Below are 9,881 nucleotides of genomic sequence, written 5' to 3'. Positions count from 1 at the left end.
AGGGCTAAGGGTGAGATCTTCGAACAAAGACACTCAGTGCACTAAACAGTGCTGCAGACAGGCTAAACAGCCAGCGTGCTCCAAGTCGAAGTGACTAGCTCAAATGCTCATAATCGAATGACAAAATGAGGGGGATCCTCTCTCCTTTATAGCATTGGCCTCTCCCAATCCCAAGGCTCACCTCCTCCAGCGTAATCCCCTCTTGCCACATGTTCCCTTTCCATCTGCGCAGTCCCTCCAAGTGTCTGTGTGGGCCCCATCTCTGCGTGGTCCTTTGGCCCCCTTGGCTCCCCTTTAAGTCACAAGGTTGTGCTACTAGGAAGTGACTTTTATTCTAAAAGTGAGTTATATCCCCTTTTCCTCACCTTTTTATTTACAAATAACTATAGAAGGAAAAATTGAGAAAAATTGAATATTCTAATTAGCCATGGCTAATTAGGGATATTACAATGAGGGCTCAAGGATGACACATGCCCTCCCATGTCTCCCTAGGAAAGACAAAACCTTCTTTGGGCCTTCGATCAAATCCCAATTGTCAAATGCATTATGTAACTGGCTAGGGAATCATGGTCCAAGTGCATCATCTCTTGAATAACTAGGGCAAGGAACAAGCTAATAGGTGTTGAAGAAGCCCATGGTGTGGCAATCAATTCTCTTCATGAATGGAAGCCCATGGCTCTCAACACTCACCCTACAAATGCCATCAAGATCCTTTGTAGGGCTTGGATCTCATATAGGGAGGCCAAGTCCAAAATGAAAACTCACATGTTATGCCACATAATGTCTAGTGTTGCACCTTTCACCATTAGGTAAGTTAAACATTATTCATCTAAATGAAACAAACTTGATTCATGGGCAAATCAACACTTCAAATGGGGTTTTCCTTCCAAATTCAGAATTTGGTCACATACTAGTGTTACCTCCCTAGGTAGGAGAAACTAATGAAGGACCCTATTAGGTGGTTTCAAACCCCAAGGGAATGACATGTCCAAGGTACATCCTTCAAAATGGCAGGTGTCATGTGAAATAATGATAGAACAAAGTCGAGACAAAGGGAGGTCTCTAAGCCACATACCATGGTACAAGGGTAGCTATGATAAGGGAATCCCACACCCTGTGTGTTTAAATGTAAGGAGAGAGCATAGATGGATGCATGAGTTACCCCAGCCTTTGCTTTTCCACCCCTCTTATGTCTTTTTCTTTTATTAATTTTTCTTTGTATTATTGCTTGAAGCTCTTGAGATAAGAGCATGCTTTGTACGATATGGCAGCGTTTCATACCCCCTAAGGGTGGGGTAGTTCATCACCCACCAAGTGTTAGGACATGCAAGGATTCCTTTCCATAATGCGGTAGGGCACAATTGGCCCCAGTAATCGGGTGATGGCCATAGATGAAGGGGTAAGAGCTTATGCTTCGCCTTTGCCCATGTGGTTTTATGTGTCCCGACCATCTTGTGCATTTTATGATCTTATTTTCTTACTACTTCTTGCTTGTGCCATTTATGCTTTGCATTTTATGATCTTCTTTTCTTACTACTTCTTGCTTGTGCCATTTATGCTTTTAATCCTTTTTTTCTTGCATCAACCTCACGAAGCATCATTTTCAAGTCCGACCCAAAGTGTGGACATGGGGAAGGGGATGCTAATTCCTTGTGGACCCAATGGACAAATGTGGACCTAGATGGGGAATACGTTAATAAGGCTTTTAATGAGCAGATGGGAGTGATATATGGAATCGGGAAGCAGGGCCATGCAACCAATGTTAGGGTTTTTCATGTAGTGCCCTTCCTAAAGCTTAAAGCCAATAAGGGAGATCCCACGGACTAGGATTCAGGATTAACCCCCCATTTAGGGTGATGTAATAAGACTACGGCCAAAACCCATCCCTTTTCCAAGTCAACCCATAATCCATGTTAAGTGTCCAAGATGAATAACAAGCATAAGCACCTGATTGCATAAAGAATAAGATACCTTCTAAATCAAGTGCCCACCTTCTACTTCTAACATGTGATCAAGACAAATGAGTGAGGAGATATGATGGCTGGCTCAGGTGGGGGATATAAAGTAGCACATCAAAGTTATCAGGTGGCTATCAGGGGTTGTTTTTGCCGGATAAAGGAGGATACATCGAAAAGGAACGCTCTCCAAAGGGGGACCAACCTTTGGGTGGGCTACATCAAGCGCCAGCTAGGACATGAGCTCACTGTAGAAGGCATTATCAATGTACTCAATCGGGGAGGCCATGAGAACCTCCACAATCCTTTGGGACCATAGACCTGTCACCTACACATCACAGACTATGTTTCAGAGCATGTGCACTAGGTGTCCTTGATCACCTTTCTTTTCATGAAATATATAATAAAACAATACAATAAATAAAAATGCAATCTAATCTACAATGAGCAACTATTATGATATTAAATTCTAATGAAAAAAACAATATGCAATGCACCTACTCTAACATGCATATGGTATGATGTCAAGCACCATCAGGGAAGTACTCCTTCAAGAGTTGACGATTCACTGGAAGTGTAAGTTCATCTCCTTATAGGTTTTCAAGGTAATAAGAGTTTTCCCCTGTGATATCACGAACCTTATATGGACCAATCCACAAATTATCCATCTTATTATGCATGCCAGGTTTTTACCTCCTTTTATCCCATAGGGGAACTAAGGTTCCAGGCTCAAAGGTTCTGTTTCGGTTTCGGGCATCTTTATCAAATGACCCTTTGATCTTCGCTTGATTTTGACCTAATTGATCAAGGGCTCTTCTTCTAGTCTCATCAGCCTCGACAATGATCAATCCTTATCTTGAGAGCATCTTGCTTATTAGTAAAGCCTTTCAATACTTCGAATACCGGGAGATTTAATTGAATAGGGAGATTTGCCTCTGCACCATAGACAAATTGAAAGGGACTATAACTAGTTGAAGTCTTTACTGTAGTTCGACCAACCCAGAGTGCATACTTTATCTTGCTATCCCAATTGTGCTTATTTTGTCCCACAAGTCTTTTGATGATTTTGATAAGATTTTTGTTACTTGATTCAGCTTGACCATTTCCTTGCGAGTAATAATTAGATGAATGTGCTAGCACAATACCATACTTGCAACACATGGATGCTAGTGCCATGGAGTCAAAGGCTTTAGCATTGTCAGTCACAATGTTGGTGGGGACACCAAATCGTGTTATGATCTTTTCCTCCAGGAAATCCATGACTACCTTATCATTGGTGTTCTTAGTGTGTATAGCTTCGACCCATTTCATGAAATAATCAGTCGCAATGAGGATCCACTTATACCCATTACTAGGGTTGTCCTTAAATTCATCAATAAAGTCCAAACCCCATTGTTGGGAAGGTGCTTCTACTACAACATTATTTAGGGGGATAGCAGGAATTTGTTGTTTTCCTGCAAACAATTGGCAAGGTCGGCATTTCTTGGTGAAATTTAATGTATCAACAAAGATGGTTGGCCAATAATACCCTGCCCTTAATATCTGTTACAAATATATTTTATATAAAAATAACATGAATATAAATAAATAAATAGTAATCATAGTTAAAGTTAATTGATGATTAGTTAATGAAGAGGCATGTATTAATGGACATGCCCATTCATGAAAGGACACCTTCCTAGGTATATAAGCAAGCCCTCATTGTAGCATTCATCATCCTTGTACATCTATATATATCAATAAAATATTAATTATAAATACCTTTGTGTATTTTTACATTTAAAGTCATCAAGCTACAGTTTTGTTGCTTCAGTGGTATTAGAGCCATGCGAGCATTTGAACGATATCCGTTGCACAATATGTTGTTAAGTTATCGCCCTGAATTCATTGAGAAGTTTAGTAAAATTCAAGAAGCATTTCAGCGATTAGAAAAATCATGTGCAAAAGTTACAACATGTCTAAAGAAAAGTTATGCAGAAATCCATAATAAGGAAGATCATAGTGATGGTGAAGAAACGAAACAAGGTGAAGCAGGAGAAGAAGATTTTGACCAGAATGATGATGATGATAATGAAGAAGTAATAGATAATAATGAATATGAGAATGACATATATTAAGATGATGATCCAAGTCAAGGTGACATAGAAAAGATTGTTGAAGAAGATGATATATATCAAGATGATGATCTGCCTTTTCACCATCACCTTTGCCTTCATGCTCCCACCGGCTGCCACCCTGTTCCCTGTCGAACCTATTCTTAATCATCGTCTTGTCCACTCCGTTGTTTTCTTCTGATCAAGCACTCCCCTCTCGACCAACGCGTTGTCCTACCAATCCACTACGATTTGTCTTGCGCCTTTACCTATCAACCAACGTCATGCCATTCCATATCCCTCTCGACCAACGCGTTGTCCTACCAATCCACTACGATTTGTCTTGCGCCTTTACCTATCAACCAACGTCATGCCATTCCATATCATGCCTTATAATTAATATAAATTAATTTAATTATCTAAATTAATTAATTAAAAAATAATTGAAGGAAAAATCAAAAACCTTGATTCGAAAAAAATATTACCGATGAAGAAATTAATAGCGAATTAAGCTTTGAGGACAAATCTTATTGAAGAGAGAGGCAATGTTACAAATATATTTAATATAAAAATAACATGAATATAAATAAATAAATAGTAATCATAGTTATAGTTAATTAATGATTAGTTAATGAAGAGGCATGTCTTAATGGACATGCCCATTCATGAAAGGACTCCTTCCTAGGTATATAAGCAAGCCCTCATTGTAGCATTCTCATCCTTTTACATTTATATATATTAATAAAATATTATTTATAAATACCATTGTGTATTTTTACATTTAAAGTCATCAAGCTACAATTTAGTTGCTTTAATATCTTATGCATAGTGGTCCTAGCAACATAATGCGTGTAGCTTTAATATCTTATGCATAGTGGTCCTAGCAGCATAATGCCCACCGCAAAATCCTGCATGGAATTATTTAACCAAGTTAATTGATTCTTCCTTACACATCGGAGGAGGATTCCATTAGGGCTCATCCATCCCAACCACTCTTGGGTTGAGCAATATTTGGTAGCTTTCAATCTGAGAGCCCACTTCTTGTGGTTAGGCAATGATGGAGGAGTGGTTAGATTGCATAAATAATACATGATGTTTGAATACCATTCATCATGCTCGAGTTCAATAGAGGTATCACATACTCTTTCTTTTTCACCTTCTTGAATAGCTTTGTCATTAACCTCAATCAACATTTGAGTCAAGCCTTGACCTCCAACAAGTTTCTTAGGGAAAATTTCTATATCATATTCTTGGATCTTTGAGACCCACTTCCCCCTTGATCCTAGACAATCACTTTGCCTAAGCACGTATTTAACAGCAGGATAAGGAACATATGCATGTATCTTATTGTACCCCACGTATATTCTAAAATACTTCAGTGACTTCACCAAGGCGTATGCTTGTTTCTCAGTGAGAGTGTACCTAGTTCCAGCATCTCTTAAAGGTTTGCTCATGAATTTTGTCATATCTCATCACCCTCCTTGTCCTTTTGTATTAATACCCCAGCTATAGTATCCTCAAATGCAAACAAATAAATAATGAAGTCTTTGGAATAGTCAAGTTTGATCAATACAGGAGTAGAAGCTATTCTATCTTTGATTTCCATAAATGATTTGGCTTGAAGGTCATTCCAAATATATGGCACATCCTTCTTCAACAAATCATTCATGGGCTTAACCACTTCAGCAAAGTTTGGGACAAATCGTCTAATGAAATTTATCTTGCCAAAGAAAGATCATAATGATCCTTTGTCTTTAGGTGCCGGGATGTTTTTAATAGCATCAATTCTTTCTTGGTCTATGCTAATTTCATCCTTGGATACGACATGCCCTAAGAATTTTTCCTGATCTACTCCGAAAAAGGACTTATTTGGGTTATGGGAGATATTGTATTGCCGACATTTTTCAAATACTTTCCTAAGGTGCTTGAAATGGTCATATCTCTCCTTAGAGGCAACCGTCAGATCATCTTGATAAATTTCAATTATCTTTCCTATCAAATTCTAGAAAGAAAAGTTCGTGGCCCTTTGAAAGGTGGATCCAACATTAATTAATCCAAAGGGCATCCTTAAATATTTATAGGTTCCCCATGGAGTGGTGAAGGCAGTTTTTAGTTGATCTTCCTCACTTAACATTACCTAGTTATAAGTTGATCTTCCTCACTTAACACTACCTAGTTATAAGTTTATAACCTGAGAATCCATCAAGGAAAGACATCATTTGGGATCTCGTTATCCTTTGCAAGAGGTTTTCCATGTTTGGGAAAGGGCAATTATCCTTTAATGATACTTGATTCAAATCCCAAAAATCAATGCATATTCTAATGTTCCCAATTTTCTTCCCAGTTGCCACAAGATTGAATACCCATGATGAATGCCTAATAAGCGCAATGATACCAGCATCAACCATCTTCTTGAGTTCTTCTTTGACCAAAGGGGTCGGCTTTAGGTTGATTCTTCTCAACTTTTGCTTAACAGGGTTCGCACCTTCTGGAAGAGGTATAGTTTGTTTGATGATCGCAGGACTATATGCCTTCAAATCTTGATAAGACTAGGAAAAAACATCTTTGAATTCACGTAACATCTTCTCCAATTCCATCCTCTCCGGCTTGGTGAGATTCTTTCCTATCTTGATTACTTGAGGTGATGATGGGGAACCTAGATTTAAATCAATAGTATAAGAGGACTCTTGAACTTCATTGATGATTCAGGTTATATATTTCTGTCAAATTGGCTTTCCCTATCAATATCCTTTTCTCTATTCCTCGCTTGTTCTTCACCTTGCAGAAAACCAACTATTTATTTATCATCCTCAAACATAGGCTAATACTTAGAATAATCAAGTACAACAAGACAACACATGGTATTAATCACACACCTTCCACATTTGAAAATCTCTCTATCAATGATTTGTTCACTAGAAGTGGCTACAACCAAAGTATTATCCAATTGATTATCATTTCTAGGAACAACAGTAATGGAGAAGTATTTAAAGCTTTCAATTATCTTCGACACTCTTCCTTTGTAGGGAATCAAACCTTCTCTCTTGGTGTCGAAAAATCCTTTGACTTCTGAGACAATGAGATCAGAATCCTCAATGGCTATCAATTTTTGGATTTGTTTAGACTTTGCAACCTCCCATTCTAGGTTCAAAGCTTCATATTCGGCTATGTTGTTAGTACATTTAAAATCTAGGTAGAGAGAAAACAAAGTATGCTTTGCAGATGAGGATATAAGAACTATGTCAGCTCCTACCCCTGATTTTGAACAAGCTCCATCAAAATACATAGTCCATGTACCTTCAACTTCAGGATCAGGATTTGACTCATCAATATACATCTTCCATTCACCAAATTCCTCTTCCAGTAACTCATCATCAGAATCCCCATGGAGAATAATGAAAGGTCTAGTAGAAGGTTGTCGATACAATATGACATAAGAATTCTCTCCCATGGGAATTTTGGCTTGTGACTTGTCATTAGAGAAAAAGGCCTATAATTGGTTCAGAAAATTTTGAGAAGGATTCCCCATTCAATCGAGATATCTACTATCAATATGTTAATTGTTGTTTCTATCTCAGGGTATCCTTCCAATGATACTATTTGATTTGCCACAACCCCATACAACTTGACCTTTTTAGATTCAATAGTGCACGTATTCAGGTATCCTCTAGTCTTTTTCAAATCTAAACCTCTCATTATCATAAGTGGCATGATGTTTGTGATAGACTCTCAATCGAGAATACAATTATTTAATGTCTTATCCCATAATCTAAGTGGTATATAGAATGGCATAGAAGGTATTTCAATGGCATATATATAATGATGGAAGGATCACTACTAATTTTAGGGACCTTTTCATCATGCTTGGTTGCCTTAATAGATTGTCAATTCTAGAACATATGAGGATTTGTCCTTGACATAAAATAGGGGTCTCATTATTAATCTCCTCCATTAGAGTGGTGACCTCACTATTGTCCTCAAATGTTACTCTTGGGCAGCTCTACTAATCATTAGGAGGTTTCAGCTTTTCTGGAAGTAGTTGGACATACATGTTAAATCTGCAATGAAAGTCTTCTATAGATTGATCTTCTCATAGCTTGACTAGGAAAAAGTTTTCGTACAACTCGACAACACTTTTTTCTTTAGCGTGTCTTTTAATGAATAGCTTGAGGAAGCCACACTGAGTTGATATTGATTTGTGTTGGATGTTATGAAACCATTCAAGGGCATAACCAGTGAATGTGCGACCAAAGAATCTCATAACCACGTCCTCCTCAAGTCTTTCACCAATCAAGAACCTAAAACAAGCCTCTAAGTATTGTTGAGGATCTTCTTGTTTATGTCCACCAAACGTTGGTAATTATTCCTAATCTTGACAAGTAGGTTGAGGATCCCCTAAGATATTTCCAAAGTCAAAAGGGCGTAAAGTACAACATGTCCATTTAGTAGGTCTTAATTTTAGACTAACCCTATCGAAAAATGATATAGGTGGGGTTCCTCCATCCCTCCTTTGACACACTTGTGTACTAGCTTCTATACCTAAAACACTTTGGAGTCGCCAGAGGAGTATCTATAGTGTCATTTTAAGAATCAACACCTCAATGATTCATAGGGAAGGCAGACTCGCTTCTTCCTTGGTAATGGTGCCAAAAATGTTGTTTCACAAACTAGCAGGCCTTGTGAAGGTCTACCTCGCAAGGCGAAGGATAGAGGGCACAACAACACTTGGGATGAAGGCCCACTATCTCCACAACCTAAGTCCCCTGCTCTTCTTGGATTTTCACCGATGGGAGGAGTCTCAGTATTGCTCAGTTGTGATAAATGTCTTCGTGGTAGGTTTGAACTGTGGTGAGGTATCTCATTCAATGGAAAGGTTCAACAAAAGTGTGAGCCTAGGGAGAGGCTAGAGATACTTTCCATGAAAAACATCTTTCTAATAAGGCTACACAAAACCTAGGGTTGAGATAGAACACAAGATATAGGTAATATCCTAGGTTAAGGTAAATGGGAGGAGGAAATGATAGATTTACTTCAACAAGTACCAAAATTTTCCCTCTAACAGTCCCCAAGTTGAAGGATTAGCCTACCAGGGTTCCCTCTTGGTGTGAAGAATAGGACTTTCAAATTTATGGATGAAATCTAGGTGGATGCCCACAATACTTGGTGAGGAGGTAGTCCTACACCTTATATTGATGTTTAGGCTCCTAGATTGTTGAAAGAGTGCCCTCCTTGAATTTCACACCAAGCCCTAACTAGGGCCACCTTATCCTTGAGAAGACGAAAAATATAGATTAAAAGAGAGATAATTTGAGTTTTTGGTGACCACCAAGGAAATTTGACCAGTTCCTAGACTCTTAGGTGGTTTGGAGTTATGAATGATCTTGATTTGGGCAATTCTCTATTCGAGGAGACCTAAAGGAACAAACATTTGATATCATTTTCGATATTTATACCTCTTAGACAATTGTTAATGGAGTTTCAAGGATAAAATGCAATAATCCCCTAGGAACATTCGTTCATTCACTATACGAGTAACACATGCAAAAGTCCAAATATTTACAATTTGAAACAATACTTCAACAATGATGGCACATTAATAACCATGAGACATTATTCCATGCATTAGACATTAGAGAAAATTAGAAAGTCATCATAAAAGAGCACTTACAAGACAATGAAGAGTATATCCATCCATAACAATGCCATAGAGAAGCTCCAAAAACGAGACAAAATTTATCCATACATCAAAATGCATCCATTAACCAATGATCCTCTCCAAAATTGCAGGTCTGAAATTTCCAATGAGACCTAAAATCCAAGAAGTGACTATTTG

Source organism: Pinus tabuliformis, chromosome 7, assembly GCF_031772625.1.
Source record: "Pinus tabuliformis cultivar Carrire ecotype Pingquan chromosome 7, CPIR1, whole genome shotgun sequence".
In the NCBI taxonomy this organism is placed as follows: domain Eukaryota; kingdom Viridiplantae; phylum Streptophyta; class Pinopsida; order Pinales; family Pinaceae; genus Pinus; species Pinus tabuliformis.
The sequence above is the reverse complement of the archived record's forward strand: the minus strand, read 5'-3'. Positions refer to the sequence as shown.